The sequence below is a fragment of the Leuciscus leuciscus genome, assembly GCF_965113295.1.
Source record: "Leuciscus leuciscus genome assembly, chromosome: 24".
NCBI lineage: Eukaryota > Metazoa > Chordata > Actinopteri > Cypriniformes > Leuciscidae > Leuciscus > Leuciscus leuciscus.
The window spans coordinates 25,313,600-25,336,996 of NC_138723.1; the positions used below are offsets into that span (position 1 = coordinate 25,313,600).

The following is a 23,397-nucleotide window of genomic DNA, read 5'->3' on the forward strand; positions in this document are numbered from 1 at the left end:
CACAGAGGCATGGTCTGTAAACAACATAAGCCGGTTCTCGGCCCTCAAGCGGGAAGTTAGCTAACGTTAGTTAGAAATTCCATGGGACTACCGCTCCTTTCCAGCTTCATGGATTTGCGCTCTGGCCTGAGCAAGAATGGATGGACATGATGCACTACGTTCAAACCTCGAAGTGTTGGGGAGGAGGGTCCGTGTACTTGGCGGCCAACGGATTTTCGTTTTGAAAGGAAAAAAACAAAAACGAAAAACGGCCGGTTTCCCAATTACCATTAGTAAATAGGAAAACGAAAAACGGAAAACAACCCATTATTCGTTTTTTGTTTTGATATTAAAAAACGGAAAACGAAAAACAATCTCGTTATCCGATTGTCCTTGATGTGTTTATAGATGGAAATCGGAAATCAAAATACGTATGTATAAAGTCGTAATCCTTAATTCTGCATTGGTATTTTTTCGTGACCCGGAAGCGATCTTAAGTAGTAAGCAGTTGTCATAGATACACCTATGAGCGGTTGTATGCTAGATGTCGGCAGTTCATTGGAACGAATGCATATATATATATATAAATGAGAAAAACTTGGCCACTAAATATTTAATATTAAATTATTTTAATGATCACAATTAAAGTTTTAATTTTATTAAATTGAACAAGTAAACGTTGCATTCATATTCTGGGCTCATCTGATTTTTTTTGTACATAGCATAGCCTACTTTGTTATGATTTTAGTATCATAATGATTAATAAATGCACGCACGATTAACCCGTGAACTTGATTTGAACAAATGCCTTTCAACTTGTGTGTGCAAAATTCAGAATTAAATGAATGTGCAGCAATTTGTACAAATAGAGAGTCTGTAGGCCTATTATACTGTTGTAGCCATTAAATAAGCGCTTTTAGTTTCATATTTGTTCAAATATTATAATGTTATTTTTTTCCATTTATGCTTGCAGTGAACAGCACGAGTAAGATGCGCAATATATCGAGAGACATGGAGCGGGTCAGACATGATTTTGACCACTTCATTAAGTTTTGTTTTGTAGAAAGCCGTTCTTTAAAGTGTATTTCGTTTTGTATAAATTGTATCTTAATTTTAATCAATTTTTCATCAACATAATTGCCTGGATTGAATAAATAAGAAGGAAATATAACAGCCAATATAATCATGGAGGCGCTCGCGCGGTCACTTGCATTGCACGTTAACTGGAGCTCATCTCATCCTAACTTAACGAAACTCAGTGTATGCCTCACAGGGACATGAGAAATACATCAAATACACAAAGCTTGAAATGTCTTAAAAACGAAATAATTCAAAACGAAAAGAAAAAGGCTACTCTCTGATTATGTAATCCATGATGTGCATTTCTCTCTATATGCACGTTCACTACGAATATGGCGATCGTCAACTTCATCTTTGCAGTCGACACTGTCAGAAAACACTAGTTTATTAATAAAAATCAATGCATGCGTCACCGGATTTACAAATGCACATCTTGCTTGTTGCACGCACACATATTATGTCGAAATAACGAGATATTATGTTGAAATAACATTATTATTAATAATACATCTTTTAGAATATTTGATTGAATGCTGAATGTTGCGCTTGTTCAATTTAATAAAATTAAAACTTTAATTGTGATCATTAAAATATACGCATTCGTTCCAATGAACTGCTCGGTGTACCTATCTATGACAACTGCTTACTACTTAGGATCGCTTCCGGGTCACGAAAAAATACCAATGCAGAATTAAGGATTACGACTTTATACATACGTATTTTGATTTCCGATTTCCATCTATAAACACATCAAGGACAATCGGATAACGAGATTGTTTTTCGTTTTCCGTTTTTTAATATCAAAACAAAAAACGAATAATGGGTTGTTTTCCGTTTTTCGTTTTCCTATTTACTAATGGTAATTGGGAAACCGGCCGTTTTTCGTTTTTGTTTTTTTCCTTTCAAAACGAAAATCCGTTGGCCGCCAAGTACACGGACCTAGGGGAGTTTTTATATAGCATATATTTGCACTGTGATTGCTTTTGTTAATTGTAGCCGATTAAGTAATTTACAGATCAATAAAAAAAACTGGCTTTGTGTGTGTGTGTGTGTGTGCGCGCGTGCGTGCGTGCGTGCGTGAGAGAGAGAGAGGGCCTGCGTGCCATCTTATAGTTTTAAAATAGTTTGGATTTTAGTGTGGGTTTTTTTGTGGCATAGGTCTACATAATGACAGTATTTATCACGGCACTTTATATTGGTTACGCTACGATGTGCGATGGCAGAGGAGGATTTCACATTTTGTGGATTTGGTTCTCTGCACTGCATTCTATGTTGGTTGCAAATCCCACATTGTTTTAATTTTATCTGGTGTTATTTGATGCAGATATGTTGCGTTGTATGCTTATGGTGTGTATTCTTTTACATATGTAATGAATTTCATTGTAATCATTGACTTAACGCGCTGCTGTTTTCTACAGTATGGTGCTTTGGCACTGTTCGGTTGAGCTGGTGTTGCAGGGACTGTTACATGTGCAGTCGACATTGTTGAGGGTTTTATGCTGAGTATTTTCCTGTTGTTGACTGGCCTACGCTATGCCCATTTTTGATGCACCGTTATTCAATATTTTTCCCGTCCTGCTGTAATCTTTTTTCATCTGATCTTTTGTCCCCACCACTTTTCAAAACAAACTGACGCCCCTGCTGGTGTCTGAGAATCACCAACGAGTTTTTACAACAGTGTTGTCAAATATCTATTCCGAAGCTGTGGGGGGAGCTCTAGAGAGAAACCTGCGAGCAAAAAGCGAGAATACAGCGAAGAAATCCCAAAGCTACTGAGTGCTGCTTTAAAAGTACCAAAATTGACGCAATAGACGCTGTTCCAAATGCGGCGCGCGCTCCGAAACACACCGCAACGAGACAAGCAAAGTATATTTTGGGCTTCGTGTGCACATCTAAACGATCAAATGTGTCAAAATGGCTGTCTTGGAGATTCACTTAAACAGTTTATTCACTTAAATGCAGTTTATGTCTTAAATGGGCGTTAATAGTTGGGAGAAAATATGAGGCGTAATAATGATTAGATCCGCATTTGGTCTTAAAGAGGCAGCAGTCTTAATAATCCTGCTGACGATTGCTCCATTAATATGAATCAAACAACAAAAGGCAAAGAGAAAATCAGTCGCAGCTCTTGAATGAATAATTTTGGCTTTTATAACTTTAATCTATCTATGATAAACTATGCAGTGTCATTTTAAATCTGACTTTATTAGATGTCTTTTTAGCCCATATTACTCCTGAACAGTAATGTCAGTAGACATTACTGAAATGAAAGCACTGGGTATATAATTTGTATATTTGTTTAATTGTATACTTTTTTTTGTTTGACCATGTGTTTGTACTTTGTTTTTGGTGTCCTATGTCTTCTGAATATAAAACACAAAAGCCTGCACCCTTCTGCATAACATGCATGTTTTATTTGTTTTGTTAAAGCATTGCTTTTTCTTTTGCTATAGATATTTATTTTACATTTCAAAATATAAAGCAATATTAATTGTGTTCTAAATATTTTTTTCCCCCTTTTTTTAATATAACAAAAAGAACCGATAAGAATATACCGTTAAAGTACCGGATCGATAAGGAGTATCGGTAAGAGTAGTAATACCGTTAAAACCTTAACGATACCCATCCCTATTGGCAGCAACAAATTAAAAGTTATGGCCAATTTAACTGTGATTAAATTCAGTATATATATACGTCTGCCATATGTTGCCACCCCTCAAAAATTCCTGCCCCCCTCTCGCCACCCCATAAATATTTTTCTAGATCCGCCCCTACACAGAAAACATTTCATCACTGGTCGGATAGTTTTTTTCGTTTAATTAAAGTGTTGTTTTATGTCAGCTGAATGTTTTTTTCTGGGGGGGGCCAGCTTGGGCCAGTCTTTTATCTGGGGTGGCACTTGATTGTCAAAAACTACTATTTTAAAACTCACGCACCGCGTCACTCAGAGTAGTGGTTTTCCCTCGGCTCGTCAGGCCATAAACAATGGATTTAACTTCCTTATGGACACTAATAATGTCTTATTGATAATCCATGTTATTGGGATGGGTGCTTAGATAATGTGCGAGTGCGATGTGTCATGATTATGTGAGGGGTTAGGGACCTTAACATGAGACGGGGATGTTTTTAGTGCAAATGACAGAAAGACACAATATAATTTGTCATTTTAGGCGATAATTTATTTAGGTAAACCATAGCATTTTAAGTGCAATATGCAATTTATTATTATGCGTTGTCAGTGGGGGCGACATTGCAAGTATTGTACATTAATTCAAGTATATTATGTTTACAGAAGAAGGTTTGAATACAATGGCGGGCGAAGAGGAAAAATTATGCGAGCTTATATGTATACATCTCCTCTACAATGTGTGTGTGTGTGTGTGTGTGTGATTTTGGTTGGGTGACAGTTGTAGGTTGCAGTTTGACAAAAGCACAATGTTGTGTTTTACATAAATATAAGTTTAACGATGTCCTCTATGAACAAAATGACGGAGTATGTTTTTTGTTTTGTTTCCACTGTTCGATCGCGACCACGCCTCTCTCTCTATCTGACACACACATTCCAGCATTGCAATCTTGACATCGCAGCCTGGCACAATTTCTAAAACAATATCTTTATCGTTATTAGTTAAGGCCCTGATACTGTATACTTCAAGCAAATCGAAGAACGAACAAGTGTGACATCATTTCAAACTAAATCAGGCTAAAACTAAGTTTTTATCTGGAGTTCGAAACAGCTTGCCAAAGCGGCTGGTAAACACCTTTAAACTCCCATTTGTCCGTGGGGATTATGTAATCTGTAGGTGTGCGCTGAGGCTCTGCCTTTAGTGTGGAAACTTCTTCATTTCTTCTGTTCAGTCCATCAAGGTCAGATGTTTGCGAGTAAAAACACAAACACACTCGAGAGCCACTTTAAGTGATACATTTCCCCGCCAGCGTTAAAAAAAAAAAAAGTTGTCAGCCACCGCCAGCATTTTTGATAATTTTCACCGAAATTTCATGGCCCTCAGAATGTTTGTTTGTATGAATATCTGAACATATGTTACAGGTACCGGCTGGTATCTTCAAACAGCTTATATGCTCTCGCTCTGAAACAGGAGAAATAAATGAGACAGGGCAAAGTCTGCGTCCGTTTCTCATCTCACTCAGCAGAAAGAGAGCCAAGAGGATTTATTACACAATCACAATTAAAATCCTACTTGGTTACAACACACAATGTCTTCTGATGAAATAGACAGTTTCAAAAATAAAACACAATTTGTCTTTTCTCAACTTTCAGCATGTTACTGAGATATAAATTGTATTTGATCAAATAAATCAAAATGATAACCACTGTTACTGTTGGAGAATTTTCTTTGTCTCATCTGTGTCACACATGAATCCTATTCAAATGCATGATATGAATATTAGGGAAACTAGGCCTAAGATATGGGAGGCCTAAAAGCAGGGGAAACAAAGGCCTAAAATCATGGGAAGTAGAGAAAACAGGTCAAAGGGGACAAAATGATGGGAAACACTGAACCTGTCAAAAGTGTTTACGAGGAAAAGGTTGTGTGAGGACAGGATAAAAACTGGGTGAAAGGTAGTCTAAGGACAAGAGTGGAAAAGTACCCGAAACACCATATATGAAATCATATTTAATAAAGCGCATGCGCCAGTATGGCCACCAATAGAAATTGGACATTAATGCAGGTGTTTCTAATCGTGGCGACGTGACAAGGAGGAGCAAAGAGAAAAAGATAACTATGATAACGCTAATTGGTCACCAAGCGAGGAAATTGGACACCAAGGGATGAGAAAAAAGGTATAAGATCTGAGAGAAAACCATTGTAAAATTAGATGTCCGGATGGCCAGCCGGCTTCTCACTTTGTTGCTTGTCAATAAAGTTATTTCTCCTGAGACCTGAAACTTCGACTCTGAAAGATTTTTTGAAGACCTGAACCAAAGACAGAGAATTGGCCACAACATAATTGGCGAACGCCAGCCAGGAGGAAGAGAGGAGGCCGAGCAGCCGTGGTGGGGGCTCCTGGCGGAGAGCACACAAAACAAAGGCCGGCCAAAATAAAAAGGTAAGCAGTTTTTGCTTATATTTTGTTTTGTGTGGTCACTGCTGGTAAGCTATCATCATGGTTGTTAATTATTTTTAATACTCCATCAAAAGAACCTAAAAAGGATAAAATAAATTAGAAAAGAGGAAGAGTCTGATTTTTGGGTCATAGGGAGAAAACGCATGCATGATATGAGTGTATTTGTGTGTGAGTGTTTGAATAACGAGACGAGAGAAGTGCACTGTGTGTTTGTTTGTTTTAAAACGCGAGAAGCGCGTGTAAGCGTAAGAGGTACGCTACAGTGACATGGAGATTGCGTCACAGTGACGTGGAGATTGCGTCACATAAATGTTTGTTTGTCTTAAAACGCGAGAAGCGCGTGTAAGCGTAAGAGGTACGCTACAGTGACGTGGAGATTGCGTCACAGTGACGTGGAGATTGCGTCACATAAATGTTTGTTTGTCTTAAAACGCGAGAAGCGCGTGTAAGCGTAAGAAGTACGCTACAGTGACGTGGAGATTGCGTCACAGTGACGTGGAGATTGCGTCACATAAATGTTTGTTTGTCTTAAAACGCGAGAAGCGCGTGTAAGCGTAAGAGGTACGCTACAGTGACGTGGAGATTGCGTCACAGTGACGTGGAGATTGCGTCACATATTTGTTTCTTTGTTTTAAACGCAGAAGTGCGTGTAGCGTATGAAGTACGCTACAGTGACGTGGAGATTGCGTCACATGTCTGTTTGTTTATCTTAAACGCAAGAAGTGCGAATTAAGTGTGTCAAAAGGTGCAAAAGCACACTATTTGTTTGTTTGTTTTTAGGAGGAAAGATCTGCAGAAGTGCAGAGAGAAAAGTAGAGAGAGAAGGGGTGCCGTTTGTCCGGTCCGGGCGCATTGCCAGCTGTCCGGTCCGGGCGCGTTAAGATTATTTTTAGAGCGCTATCAGTACTGCAAAGAGAAGTGCAGAGAGAGAGAGCGCAAAAGAAAGAGTATTAAACATATGTATATGTAAAAAGAGCATTGTTTCAAGGAAGAATTGCTAATAAGTTTTTATTATAAAAAAATAAAATAAAAATAAAAGAGAGAAACAAGCTGAAATAAGTGTTTTGAACTAAAACTGAATGAGTATTAAATATATGTATATGTAAAAAGAACATTGTTTTAAGTAAGAATTGCTAATGAGTTTTATTGAAGAAAAAGAACAAGCTGAAATAAGTGATCTGAAATAAAATTGAATGGAAGATATAAAATTATCATTATATTAAGTCAGAGAAGAATCTTAAGGAGTAGAGAGGAGGGGGTAACAGTTGTCCGGTCCGGGCGTACGGCCAAGCTGTCCGGTCCAGGCATACTGCCAGGTCTGGGCGTGTGACCAGATTATTTTGGGCTTGTTGCCAAAAAGGTACCTAACTAGTCAATAAAATTTATAGTTTGCTGAGCTGCAAGTGAAAATCAAATTTAGCAGAGACTAAGCAGAGGATTTGATTAAGAAACCAATACAAGGATAAAAGCTATTCAAATTGGATGGATGGTGACAAACAAACGAGTGAAAAAAGAATACAAAGATATAAGTATCAAAGAACAAAAAATATTCCAAGAAGCTGGCCTTGTCGATTGTTTGGTCATTTGCCAGACTGCAGGTGGTGTGATCCAGACAGAGAAACACAGCCTTTGCTAAGTAAGAACTGAGCAAACAAGCATTGCCTCTGCATTTATTAAAAAAATAATAATAAAAAAAAAAAATTCAAATGAATGAATGAATGAAAGTGTGTGATTGAAATCCCGGGTGTATGAATGAAGAGTGAAATAAAATAAGCACAATTGTGTGTGAAGTGAAGAACCACAGAAGGTAGAGGGGAATAAGGAAATATTGACAACTGATAAAGTTTTTCTTCTCTTCAAGAAGTCTTAAAGTTAAGTGAGAATAAATGTGGAACGGAATTACTGACAGTGAAAAAGATAGATATAGACGATGGGATAGAAGGCAGCGAGAAGAGGAAAAATTAAGACAGACACTAGAATTAACAAAAGGCATAAGAAATCATTTTTGGTTGGAGAAGGAATTTATAAATGAGGAAGGACAAAGGCAGGAACTACTGTAATATGAGAAAGAGAGGCAGAAAGGAGGGGCTGCCTCTGACAGAGAGAGGAGGGGCTGCAAGAAGAAAGTGAGACTGCATGTGTGTGTGTGTGAAGAAGGAACGGATGGAGACAGAGAGAAAGAGTTCACCTTTCCTAATTCTGACTAGCATATAAACCAGAAAGTGAGTAACCATTTTCAATACATTGGTGTACACTTTGAACAACACATTGAGAGATTTTATTTGTAACTGTCGTCCCCACCAGTGGACCTGTAATAGAGGAACTGCATTTTTGAAATACCTGAGAAAGACTATCAGATATCCTAATAAATGTCTGACCATCTTGCTGAAAACTAGTTAAGAATAGATGCAAGCTGGGGTTAGTAGGATACACTAAAAATGAGTGAAACACACCGATAATAATTAAGATTATAAATGGCACCAATACCTGTAGAGATATCAAGATCAAAATATTAATTTTGCAGAGATACTATAGGACAACCCTCCAAAAATGGGGAAAGAAGCCTAAAAACAAAATGACCAGCTGAGGGAACATTAGATGTGGCTATGTGCAGAGACACTGAAACATTCGTAAAAAATAAATAAATAAATGAAAAGGTATTCAAAAACCGTTTACTAAGAGATCAAGTAAGATTGGTGAAATCTGCTAATCCAGTCAGAATTAAAAGTAGACTAATTTCATAAATACCAAGAAAACACCAAGAAAATAATTGATAAGAAATTAACCTGAAAGAAAATATAAAAATTGCTTAAATGTTAGTTGATCGGTCTATGGGGGAATTAAATTAATAAGCAGGCCTAACAGGGATTGATATGGAGGATTGCGCAAACTGGTGACCATCAAAAACACTGGAGTTTTCTCCTTAGTATAAGTGGTTTGTGTAGTTCCCAGGGGAAAATCAATATAGAATATAGAAATATCTGACATTTAGAGATAAAATATACATAGAGAGAGAGACATGCTAGATGTGGGTATGACTGACCTGTTATATAAAGACGTAGCCTATGATGTTTGCATCTTGTTGTCCCTGAGACAGTTTTAAATTTGAGCCATTGCAGAAAGTGAGATCTTTGGATTGAGTTAACTTAAAATAACTTGTGCATTGTGTTGAATGAGCAGGATTGGGTGACCAAGCTAAACAGACATTTTTAACAGCCATACTATATTATACACATTTCACAGTAATGAGACTCATTGATTTAATCCTAAAATGCTTGAGAGAGTAGAGATCGATATAACGAGTGATAAAAATACTATATATGTGACTGAAAATAAGGCAATTTAGACTGAAAGGCTGCTATTTTCTGCGTACTGCAAAGAAGAAAAATGCTTGCTCTTTTCTGCAAAGAAGAACTTGCTTTATTAAAATTGCATGGGCAAACTGCTGTTATCAACCAGATGATACTTCTGAAATTCAGGGACAATTGAAAGAGATGGTTGCAGAATTTATAAAGGATGAATTTGATTAACACGGATCTCTGAGTGTTCAATTTCCAGATAACACCAGACAGCACTTGGGACGGCTCCCTCAACATAACCAACAGCAACTGGACTGTGCAACAAGTGAGAGCGAGAAACATAAGGACACGGCTGCAGAGAAAAGAAGAGGCGTTCGGTTGGTGGGCCTTCATCCCCTCTGGAAGAGGAAGCTGAAACTTCTGAGGGGCTGGTATGGACAAAGACTGTGTTGATGCAGAAACAACCAAGAAAAACATCCTGCCATCATGCAAAATTGCCTCCTCCGTGGCTTGGCCAAAAGCCAGACTGAGGAGAGGCAGAGAGACAACAGCATCCAGAGTCAAACCACTATGTCTCAACATGACACCAGACCCTTGAATGCCAACAAAGACTGACAGACAAGTGCATTGGATGAGGAGGGAAACACTCAGACAGCAGCCCAACCAGTTCAACTGATCGCTGGTCCAAGCAGAAGGACTCCATCCTTTACTAAGTGGGCACAGGTGATGCGTTTTCAATGATCACTCAGGAGACCGCTTCAAATTTCATTGATTGGCCATATAAATTGTATTTTGATTATTCACTGGTCCAGCAGCAGTTCTCTATATTCTGTGAAGCTGACACTCTCTATTTGATTTCCTTCAATAGACATTAGTCCAGCTGTAAGCATTTTAAAAAATGGGAGGGGAAGTGTTTGAATGACTCAATAATTAACTACAACTGACGCTGGACTTAGCATAGTGAGGGACTACTGCATTAACCAACTAGGGGTAAATGCATAATTAGATAATTGATGATGTTGTCCATTGAACAGAGAGCTTTTGGGCTCTGCTGATATAAGCTTGATTGATACTGAGCTCTCTATCAGGAAAAAAGAGGACATAATATGTTCAACAACAAAAAATGTAGATGATAAAGCTATGGTGCTGGTCACTCCATCTTGGTCAATAGTTAAATTTTTTTTAGGTTTAGAAATAAAAATAGTGACTACACAAATTACAAACATGTGATGTCACAAGTGCTGTCATTATCAGGGATTGCACGATGCTGATATTGTTGGTTATGAATTCGAGATTATGCTGAAATCTACAGTCATATAAAAGAGCATCTCATAAGCAACAGAAGAAAAGATTATGAAGAGAAATTAAATTAACAGATGAATGACAAATCAGATAGAGAAATTGATAATGGTTCTTTCAAACGACAGCATGTCCAGACCTACCAGAAATATTTATCTGTGAGATATTGAAAAAATTATGACAGCAGTGTTTAACACAATCAAATGGCAACTGATATCGACCAACTGTGTTATTCAAAATATTTAGACATTGTCACATGGGGAATGCCACATTGCCTACATTCAGTAGCTTTTGTCATCAGAGTTGTGTTACTAATTTACAATTGGTTGTATTCAATTGGTTGGAATTTAATAGATAATTGAATATAACATTAAGTCTATATCATTAGTCAAGAAGGCATAAGCAAAACCCTCAACTTCAGACTATTGGACAAATGAGGTATTAAAAGACAAATAATTACACTAGCAACCCTTTTTACTATTTTAATTTTAGATGCGCATGATTTTGACCATTGCGCAAGGGGGGAGATTATTATAAAAATAACATTAGAAAAATAAAAAAGACAAAGATTCACAAAATAATGTCAGAAAAGGAATAGCAACTCCAACAGGCTCTATCTCAGTTCCAGAAGGACCCTTCAAACATCTAGTGATGGATTATGTGGACATGATAAAATCAGTAAGAGGAAAAAGATACAGATACAGTTTTCATAGATAGATTTAGCAGATGGGTCGAAGCAGAACCCTCAGCAGACCAAGGAGCAGAAACTGATAAACATTTAACCAAAGAAGTCATCCCAAGATTTGGCATACAGTACCATCTCAGATTAGCTCTGACAATCAACAGAACAATTAAGACTAAGGTCAAGGAATGGATGCCTTAGGCCATCAGCTAAAATACACCAGCAAAATGACATGGCAAAACAGACAAGCTCTGAATTGGCTACTGGCAGAAAAAGGAGGGGTATGTGTGATGTTGGGAATTGACTGTTGAACGTTTATTCCAAATAATACTGCATCTGATTCCATGAAGAAGCTGAAGGAACTGAGACAAGAGGTCGATGAAAATGCGGGGAGAGACAGAGATTTGGGAAACTGGTTTGATTCTGGGTTTGGATGATGGAAAGAATGGTTCATTAAGGTGGGCATAATAATAGCCGTGGGTGTTGTTGTTTTTCTTTTGTTGTTCTGTTGTGTTGTGCCTTTCCTCAGATCCATGCTAGCCAACGCAGCTGCCAAGCAGATGATCAATGTGGTGGTAGGACCATTGGGAATGGACACTGGATGCTACAACTCAAGAGTGCATTCCATTGGCCCAGGCATGGATGAGCTGGATGACTTCTTATAAGGGTCTGGATGAATGGAAAAGGGCACTTTATTACTTTTAATACATTCTTGACTTTGTTTTTGGTAAGAGAGGGAGGTAGCCCCACTGTGTATTTTATTTTGGGGTAAAATAGACAGACTAATTAGAGTATGGGTAGAGTAGGAAGTTAGTTAGAGGGGTTTTTGTATTTTTTTTGTTTTTTTCATAAGGGCCCTTTTCCTGAAAGTATTTACTCATATAATCTTTCGCATATTTTACCTACATAATCATAATAGAAAATGTGTTTAAATATAATCACATTAGCTGCTAACTTATATAATCTGTGCATGAGAGGGGACGATAGAAGGTCTAAAGCAGGTCATTGCCCGTGGTACGAGGTAATGCAACCAGACATAAAGGGAAAAGATAAGAATGTTTTTATTACTAATAATCACTTTATTCACTTTTTATATTTTGAGATTGGAACATGTATATAGTTATAGTGCAAAAGAGGAATTATTTGCAAAAGCAGTCATCGACTGTTGAAGAAACAAGAGCTGACTCAACTGGTGGTTTAAAAACACGCTGTCTGCTCCAACACCAGATAGCGCCCTAGGTGAGACTGGGGCACCTCTGGCAACGATGGAGCAACCCAGATAGCACTCCAGGCCACCGGAAGCGCCTGCGCAGTACCTCTGGCACCGCAGCACCTCTGACACCGATAGATAAGGGATTAAAACTCCAAGTTCTTAACAAGTATTGAAAGCATGATGTTTAAAAACAACACATCTGTTAGAATGATGAATCTGTTAAAACAATGATTCCACAGGAAGGTGAGATCTTTTACTCCACTCCAGCCAAATAGGGGTGGAGATGTTTGGTCTCATTTTTCCTCCAGAGTGTACCTTTTTGATGGGGGTCTGTTGATAAAAGATGGATGGTCTATATTGACCATATTGGATAGGTAATGGAAGAGAAGTACCCTACTCATGAAGATACATTCTGGGAAGTAATAGTCGAAGGTGGGACTAGAATTAGTCCCAAAGGGGGTTTGTGTTGGAGAATTTTCTTTGTCTCATCTGTGTCACACATGAATCCTATTCAAATGCATGATATGAATATTAGGGAAACTAGGCCTAAGATATGGGAGGCCTAAAAGCAGGGGAAACAAAGGCCTAAAATCATGGGAAGTAGAGAAAACAGGTCAAAGGGGACAAAATGATGGGAAACACTGAACCTGTCAAAAGTGTTTACGAGGAAAAGGTTGTGTGAGGACAGGATAAAAACTGGGTGAAAGGTAGTCTAAGGACAAGAGTGGAAAAGTACCCGAAACACCATATATGAAATCATATTTAATAAAGCGCATGCGCCAGTATGGCCACCAATAGAAATTGGACATTAATGCAGGTGTTTCTAATCGTGGCGACGTGACAAGGAGGAGCAAAGAGAAAAAGATAACTATGATAACGCTAATTGGTCACCAAGCGAGGAAATTGGACACCAAGGGATGAGAAAAAAGGTATAAGATCTGAGAGAAAACCATTGTAAAATTAGATGTCTGGATGGCCAGCCGGCTTCTCACTTTGTTGCTTGTCAATAAAGTTATTTCTCCTGAGACCTGAAACTTCGACACTGAAAGATTTTTTGAAGACCTGAACCAAAGACAGAGAATTGGCCACAACATTACCTTGTAAGTTGTCTCTTTTCAACTTAATATAAAACCTAGCTTATGTTACCACTTGCATATAATTCCTAAATGCATTTTCCATTTTCAATTAGCAATCATTTTGACTCTTCCACAATGCATGAGCTGACAGACTTCTAACTTGTTTTTAAACCACTTTTAGAATATATAACGTTTGGTTTTAACACTAGCTTTTCACATATTACACAAAATCATACATTTCAAAACTATTAAACCTTACAAAAATGTTCAAAGAACTAAAAATAAAACTCTGTTCGACGTGACGTAAATTACAGATGACGTCACCGGGCGCGAAAGTACAACTGCTGCTATATATACATATATGTCCACATTTTCATAAAACAGCCTTGTTACATGGACCTTGAAACATTCAGCGACATGTAAACATATTACATTTCAGTTATTTAACTTAATTTACCAATCTACCAACCTGAAACAGGAGAAATAAATGAGACAGGGCAAAGTCTACGTCCGTTTCTCATCTCGCTCAGCAGAAAGAGAAAGACCGCAAAGCGGGACAAACTGACGTAACGCCCCGGGAGCACAATAAGCGCCACACTGCCCCCTGCTGACGAACTCCAGAATTACTCCTGATTTCTATATAAAATATATTAGCGCAAATAAATGGTAGAAACAGGTTAATTACCCCTGAACAAAGTTCAAAAACATTTCTTTATAAAATTACAAAAATTTCCACAAATGTGACAACAATTTACTGGGCATCACACATGCAATATATCAAACTGACCCTCTGCTTTTAAACAAAAAAAAAAACTGTTTTATTCTAGCTTCATGCATCTATTCATGCTTCTAGCAACACTTGAATGTGGGTAAGTTTCATAAAAAAGCAGCATTTTGAGCATCTGGATTTTATTCAGAACGATGATCAAAACACAGATGGAGTAGATCAAGTCCATCAACACCCCTAATGCTTGCACAGTCCGCTCGTCCTGGGTCGATATTTTATTCAGTAACATTAGGCAGTTTTGATTTATATGCTGTTTAATGTTGGTGATCGCAGTGTTTTACATATGCATATGATTACATGAGATCGCTTTGTTTCTGAATCTTCTTCGAGTGTTTTGATCAGGAGATTCAGTACTCTTTCAGAAGATGTGAAATAGCGCCCCCTCTACCGTATAACAGTGAAAACACGTAATGCCGGAAAATTCCATCAATGGCGGGGAAAAGTTTTCTCACAAATTATGAAAATTTCCAGCAATGGCGGGGAAAGGGTTAATACTGTATACTGGCGTGGGATGTTCGTTAACTGTATATACCACTGGTCACATATTTAAAACGTCTTTTTACCCCAAAAGAACTTCGCCGTCGGAACCTTATTGGAGCCTTTATCGTCCTTGATGTGAACAGGCCTTAAGACACATTCTTGTTGTAAAGTATAAATATGTTGTGTATAATAAACAGTTTCGCTAGATAATCTAGCAGTATTTGTGTTGGGGGGACACTTTGGAAAAGTGGTAAACAGAAAAAGAATTGCACTGCTAGTCCACATTCTCTTTTAAATTAAACTTTAATGAGCATCTGTCTCTACTGGTTTAGCTTACAATGGTGCTGGTCTTAGCAGCTGACATGTCACACATTTCAGTGTTCCTTATAATGAGTTTCACAAGGATCTAAACGTGTCCTTGCACCCTGATAATAACTTTATATTTGAGAATTTTCAATGTAGTAGCCTACATCAGCAAGTTAAAGTTATAAACTCTGACGAATAGTAAAGGTGTAATGGACGGTCCAGTGAGGAAGAAATCTGAGAGTAAAGCTGCTCTGACGTTAAGACTCTTTGTGACAGTTTATCTGCTTTCCTGATTTCCCACTATATGAAGTTCCAAACACATTTCCACGAAAGCCATTTGCGTCATCCGGCGGACTTTTGCAGACAAATAAACATACATTTCTTAGTCCAGTTAACACAGAGAATGAGTAAATATTTTTCACTTGTGAAATAAAGTTCCAAAATTGAGCATCGCCTTACAACAGTCAGCTGTTCCTGACGTGTACCAATCCAGTTGCGACAGTCGTCACATCGGTTCCTTTAAATCCCCATTCGTTCAGCCTCTCTCTATTGCTTATCTAACTCCCGCCTCCATCCCCAACTCCACCTAGCTGAATCTGTAATCTATCTAATCAATTCTGTTCATGACTGTCATAGTTAATTTCATTGTATCATCTTTCATGTGTTTTGGCTTGTTTACAACACTCATGTAAAAATGTGATTGCAATTATGTATACATGATTACTGGATCTGTTATGTTACCCCAGGGGGGTTTTACTTGCTGCCCTCCCCGCTCTGTCAAGGCATGGCTGCATGGACGGGCGCGTGGATTTTGCCCATAAAAGAACCAAACCTCCAACACTAACTGTATGCATTTTTACAATAAATATACATTTGACGAAAATGGCCCTGACTGAACGTAGGTTCGGGAGGAACCTATACATTCAATACAGTCAATCACAGGGGCGGCTGGCCAATAGAGGGCGCTAGGGCGCCGCCCCCCCATGAGCCAGACCACAGTTTATGAGCCACACTCATTAAATAAATAAGTAAATACATACATAAATCATACATACAAATTGTCAGTATTTGTGTGTTTAAGATATTAAATACACCCAGAATATGTGAAAAATATGGTAGAAATGAAAAATGTCAGCTTTTTCAACACGTCTCCTCCACCAGCTCTGGGGCGCTGGAGAAATCGCCCCAGAGAGGCGGGTCTGTGGAGCAGCTTAGCCAATTGCTGATTTAAGATATACATGTTTGACATAAACTGTAGCCAATCAGCGAGCTCAAATCTAGTCAGCTATGGGCGCTTCTGTTAGCGCCCCAAGCTGCGCGTGCCCGCCCGCGCTCGCGCTCATGCGCGCCTATCTCCATCAGACTGCGGTCTATCGGCCTGGCTAGCTGAATGCGGTCATGCTAATGCCTTGTTTTGCTTTCCGTGATTACTTTTTAAAACAACAGGGACAGATCCAACATGGACAGTTACCGAAGTGAGGGACCTGTCTGAGAAAGTAACTAAACTTTTTGAGTTAAATTTCAAATGCAAATGGAAAGTTTGTGCAATTTGTTTGTTTTTGTGTAAGAATGCTTCAGTCTTGTAATATGGCATTAAATAATTACTTTCACAGAGCACTGGTATCATGCAGTTTGTGTTAAATTGTGTTTGGGTGGTTAATACTAATAATTATTTGTAATATTATTATTATTATTATTATTCGTTTTACAAAGATATGTAAAGGCAGTGGTTCTCAAACCATGAGGTGACAGAAGGTGGTGCGGGAACAAAATGCTGAATTTTGCCGTTCCTTTAACGTTAATACTACCTCATCTTAAAATAAGATTTAAACTGAGCATGCATTTCTCTCAGGTTAAATGCTGTAAATACATGACATACGATCAAATTACCTCATCTTTTGCGGTCAAAACTTTGTATAGGCTATGAGGTCTCGTACAGATTGCTGCCTTAGCAAATCGCGCTATAATGCCGTTCTCGACAATGTACGTTACCTTTGTAAAAGTAGGGATTTAAGTTAGCACTTACTAGCATGAAGAACAAATATAGACACAGGCTGAGGAGATCGATATAATTCAAACTCTCTTCGATACAAACACATACCCTGTGTGAGTTCCTGTGTTTAATGTTGATCACATTATATGAAGATCCACACGATTGCGAATGTGACATTGATTTTATACAACAGTTCAACAAACGAAATATTAATATTAAGTGATGTTCATTTTCAACACAGTTGTCAGTATTTATTTTTACTGCAGAACTGCAGCACACAGCAGTGTTTTTGAACGAATCTTTTAGTGTCAATGATTCAATGATTAATTCATAAATACAGCCACTTGCTTCGTTACTGAATGAATGACTCGATGACTCATCACCTTCTGGCGGTTTTAATTTAATATTTAAAAGCATCACTTCGTTTTTACCATCATTGCATATTTATCTATGAAAGTGTTTATCTATTTAACTTTTTATTTAATTTTATTCAAAGCATTATTTATTTTATAAAGGTATTTGTGAAGGTAAAAATGCACTTGAAAAAATCGATTTAAGGGGGCAAATATTGTCCCTTGCTGAAAAAGGTGTGACTGAAGAGTGGGGGTACGCAGAAGGATATTAAAGCCTCTTGGGGTACAACTCTAAAAAGTTTGAGAACCACTGGGACTGGGTTAAGGAATAGAACAAAATAAACATCAAAGCACAATACACATAGGCTACCAAGGGCAGAAAGTAGGCCTAATACTCCCATGGTTACCAGACTATTGAAACCGGCTGAATATGACAGCCCCACCTAAGATATTTTTCACCAGCCGCCACTGGATCATTACGAGCGTAGGCTACATAAGGAGCAGTCATTGCGGCATCCTAGTGACAATTCTTATGGCGTTCTTCTCTCATTCTTCTTCTACATAGTAGTTACAGGGGGATCGAGCTCCTTCGAGGACAGCAAGCCAAGTTCTTTAACATTAACTGTTTAGACTGGATGAGCAGGCGAACTCATGAAATATTGTAACAGACACCACAGTAATATCATCGACCACATCAGGTTTTCTAACATGAAACTTGTATTTAAATTCATGTCTGAATCCTTTTATCTTTGCTGTATTTTACCCCGGTTTAAAATATCAGTTAGTTCTTAAAATATTTCACCAAAGCTCCCTTTCTGGTCAAAATCTTGACTGATTGTCAGTTCACCACTCATTTCTTTGTATTTCGGTCGGTAAATCACAAACACATTGTCTCTTATGTCTCTATTCTCTTATGTATCTAAGATAATATTTATTTCCTCTGTTGTAATAATGAGCGAAATGACAGACCTGATGTTAAATTTCACTCCTACATTGGTAGTGTGACAGAGATGCCATCTGAGAGAAACATAAACAGAGAAGCATAGCTAAAATAAATTGAATATTGAAATTGTGTTTGTATACTGTTTTTAATAGATCATTAGTTCACCTAATGAAATTGGTCATTATGTCTCACATTATTCTATAGTTTTATCTTTATTCTATAGTTTTTTTCTTTAGATTTTTCGATGAATGCTTACTATAGAAATACGCACCGTATTCAAAATTTGGTAACACTTTATTTTACAGTGTCCTTGTTTAATATATACTGTAACATTTATTTACCATAGTAATAACAGTAGATTATGCATAATTACATGCAACTAAAACCAAACCCTAATTCTACCCTAACCTTAAAGTAAGTACATGTTGTTAATTAATATTACTCAGTACTTAAATATATAACTACACTGTAACAATGACACCTTAAAATAAAGTGTAACCCAAAATTTTGTTCTGTGTAATGCATATGCCGAGAGAGAGAGAGAGAGAGAGAGAGAGAGAGAGAGAGAGAGAGAGAGAGAGAGAGAGAGAGACTTTTGACTTTTAAGGGTCTCTTTAATACAAAAATTAAAAAATTAGGTGAACATTACAAAGCAAAAAAAAATATTAAAAAATAAAAAAGAACAAATAGAAAAAAATGAAAAATCACAATTATTAGTTTTTTTTTTCCCCAAGACGACATTACTCAAATATAAATTTGTAAACATTCATCAGAGTCAACTTCACAAATACACTGCTTAACTTCCCATCTATATTTGAAACTCTCCAGATCATTTATCAATTTATAATAACTGTACTCAATATTGATACGGGATTTTATTAATCCCTTTAATACTAAAAAGACATCAGTTGAACCCTTGTCGCTCAATTTACTTTTCCTTGTCAACCATATGGCCATCTTTGCTTGCCCAAATAGATAATTTAATAAAACATGGCTCTCCCTTTTATTTTTACTATACTTAGGCCCATAAATAAACATTTCAGGCGTAAAAACTTCCCCCAGGGTTTGACACCACTCTTCCATTTTAATAAATAGATGTTGTAATCTCACACAATTAAAAAATAAATGGAAGACTGTTTCTAGTACTCCACAAAAAGGACAACCCTCCCCAACCTGTGGGTCAAGGTGTGCTCTGTGTCTGTTTGTGGCTATTATACCATGCACAATCCTCCATTGCAAGTCCCCAGTTCTTTTCTCAATGGGGGATTTGTACAGGGTCCTCCAGCAGCCTTTAGGGGAAGCGCCTGGCCCAAAGATCTCATGCCATTTAGTCTCTCTCACACTCTGCAACTGCAGAAGATGTGTCACCTTTACACACAGTCCATAAATAGTTTTCTTTCCAGCGTTGCTAAAAAGTCCAAGTTGAGATGTCTTAAAGGAAAGCAAACCATCCTCCATTTCTTGCCATGTTCTGATATCAGGTGAAAAAAGCAACTCTGGAAAGACAGAAATCTCCTCTTCTCCAACAGGTGTCTCTAAAGAGTCTCTATAGTCTTTTGGTAAAAACTCATAAATTTGAGTCAACAGTCTCTCTGCCACACGAACTGACCTTAAGCCCATTTTTAAAGCCAGGTTCTCAGCAGAAATCCATCCCTCTTCAGAAACAAAGTGTCCAATTTTAGTAAAACTTGCATTCCGCAACGCTTTTATGAGGGAAACAGATTTAAAACCATCCAAATCAAGTACAGGATTAAAAATCAGTGGTTCTTCTCTCAGCCATAGTCCATTCACACCATTTGGCTGCCGAGAGAAACAGAAAAATGTCCATGTTTTTAACATTGATCTATAAAACGATGTCAATCCGCTCAGGTCTAGTCTCTCAATGTCCATAAGAAATAAGTGACGGTCAAATCCCATGTTGCCCGCTCTCTTCAGGAGGGTGCAGGCTATTCCAGCCCAGCTTACATCCTCCCCATACAACAGTCTCTGAGCCGTCTGGAGTCTAAAAGCTCTGACTCTTGCTCCAATGTCCACCAGCCCTTGTCCTCCTTCCTGTAGTGGCAGATAAAGCACTGGTGCCTTCAGCCAGTGCTGTCCTGACCAGAAGAAGTCCACCAGGCACCGTTGAATCCTTCTAACCAGGTCTTCTGGAGGCTCTAGGATCATCATTTTATGCCACAGAGATGATGCAACCAGGTTGTTACAGACCAGGATTCTCCCCCTATAGGACAGCTGGGGCAGCAACCATTTCCAGTGAGACAACCGAGCACACACTTTCTCCACTAGGCCCTCCCAATTTTTATTCCTATATTCGTCTGTCCCTAAAAAGACTCCTAAATATTTGAACCCTGCTTTCCCCCACAGCAAACCACCAGGAAGTGATGGACTACTCGAGTCCTGACCACACCACACAGCTTCACTTTTTTGCCAATTAATTTTGGCTGAGGAAGCTTTCCCATAACATTCCAAAGCCATTTTTAAACATTGAACATCACTATGATTTTTAATTAAAACTGTGACGTCATCTGCATATGCGGAGAGTTGGATACGACTCTTAAACTCCAGTGAATTGACTTGTAGACCTGTTAGATGTTCTCTTAATTTACATAGTAAAGGCTCAATGACTATACTGTAAAGTTGACCTGATATAGGACAGCCCTGCCTAATGCCTCTGTTAACTTTTACAGGAGTACTGAGGCCACCAGCTATTTTAATCATGCATTGTGCTCCAGCATACAGCAGTCTTATTTTGGAAATAAACTTCTCCCCAAAACCAAAAGCTTTTAAGGTATCAAAAAGAAAAGTGTGATCAACTCTGTCAAAGGCCTTTTCCTGGTCCAATGACAAAAAACCCAAATTAGCATTATTATGAGAAGCAAAATCAAAAGTATCACGTACCAGATGCAAATTGTCTATCATAGATCTTTTTTTTACACAATAAGATTGATCTCTATGTATAATTGTATATAGTATACCGTTTACCCTGCTGGCCAGACATTTTGAAAAAAATTTGTAATCAGAGCCTAGAATTGCTATAGGTCTCCAGTTCTTTAAAAGAGTTAGGTCACCTTTTTTTGGGAGTAACGTTAAAACTGCCCTCTGAGAACTCAAAGGAAGAATTCCATCATTAATACATTTTTGGATCACCTCAAAATAATCATCACCAATAATATTCCAAAAAAACTTATAAAATTCAGCAGGTAACCCATCAAGTCCAGGGGTTCGTCCTGAGGAAAGTCCCATAACAGCAGCAGTAACCTCTGCAAATGTAAGTTCAGTCTCTAAAATATCCTTATGTTCTAATGTCAGGACAGGAAGATCTTGTAGAAGTTGATTTCTGCACAGTTCATCTGAATTTTCAGCAGCATATAAATTAGAATAAAAATCCACCGCAAGTTTGCGCATCACTTCTGGATCTGAGGTGTTGTGTCCATTATTGTCCTTTAAAACATACATCAATTTTTCTTGGCCTGCTTTTCGCTCCAAGTTAAAGAAAAAAGAGGAAGGTCCATCCATGTCTCTTGTTGTTAAGAACCGACTTCTTACAAGAGCTCCTTTAACTTTTTCATTTAAGAAAGAGCTTAACTGATTTTTCCTTTCAGTCCACAGAGCTTGTAGATCTCATCATCATTATTATCATGCATACTCTTTTCAATGTCTATAATCTCTTTTTCCAACATTACTAGTGTCTTCTTAAAAATCAAAGAGGTATGAGATGCATACTGTTGACAAAAATCTCTAATGTGCGCTTTGCCAACTTCCCACCACTGAATAACATTTTCATAAAGACATTTTTCATTCTTCCAGTTTTCCCAAAAAAAATAAAAATTCTCACAAAAATGTTTATCTTCCAAGAATTTAACATTAAAATGCCAGTAATAGCTAGTATGCTTCCTTTCAGTCAGGATACACTCAAAAGTGATAAGATTATGGTCAGAAATAGCCGTAGGGAAGATATTTGTGTTAACAATCTTATTTCTCATGTTATGTGAAATATAAAAACGGTCTAAACGTGCTCCAGAAACACTGCCATTGGTAACTTTCATCCACGTATACTGGCGTGTTAATAAATTGCGCTCTCTCCATACATCTGAGTATTTTAGATTTTTAATTATTTTAGCCAAACAAAAAGCTGACTGTGAATGAGGTTCTTCCCCATTCCTGTCTCGCACAAAGTCTAGCGTGCAATTCCAATCTCCCCCTAACACAATGAGATCACCATCCTGCTTTTGTTTTAAAATCTTCTCTAGTTTAGTAAAAAGCTGTACTCTGTCTGCTCCTATATTAGGGGCATAAATGTTTACAAACAAGAAATTTAGATTCATAATTTCAGCTCTTACAGTCAAAAGTCTCCCTGGTACCACTTCATCTTTAGATAAAATATTTATTTTTGTTTTGAGAGCAGGGGAAAACAGCACAGCTACTCCAGCACTTACATTAGTTCCATGACTAAGAATTCTATCTCCTTCCCACCACAAGCCCCAATCAATTTCATTGTCTTGACTGCTATGTGTTTCTTGCAAAAAGACAACACTCAAATCTTTCAATCGAAAAATTTCTGATAATAACCTTTCTTTCTCCTGTCCCTCAATCCATTTATATTAATTGATCCCACCCTCAAAATCTCCATGGACAAGGGGAAAAGAAAGAAAGAAAACCAGAAAGAAAAGATATAAACCATTTAGATTATTTAGTTTTCCCCCTCGCTTTCCCTGTCCCTTTGCCTCGTCTGAGAGCAGTAATGTGCTTCTTAAGACGAAACCGCTTCTGTTGCGAAAGATCATCATAGTTGCTCGTTTTCCTAGCCCATATAACCGAA

The 23,397-nt window shown here is 37.8% G+C and overlaps 2 long non-coding RNA genes across 2 annotated transcripts in view; one reads left to right on the forward strand and one right to left on the reverse strand.

Moving 5' to 3' along the window:
* The window catches only part of LOC309489275, a 251,524-nt gene extending 235,443 nt beyond the window's left edge, over positions 1 to 16,081 (reverse strand). The window contains exon 1 of the long non-coding RNA XR_014202379.1: positions 14,651 to 16,081. This is a non-coding gene — a long non-coding RNA (uncharacterized lncRNA). The remainder of the gene's footprint in view (positions 1 to 14,650) is intronic.
* Positions 1,695 to 10,949, forward strand: LOC309489277. The gene is made up of 2 exons (XR_014202381.1): positions 1,695 to 9,469; positions 9,854 to 10,949. It is a non-coding gene; the product is annotated as an uncharacterized lncRNA (long non-coding RNA).
* Positions 16,082 to 23,397: the final 7,316 nt, after the last annotated feature.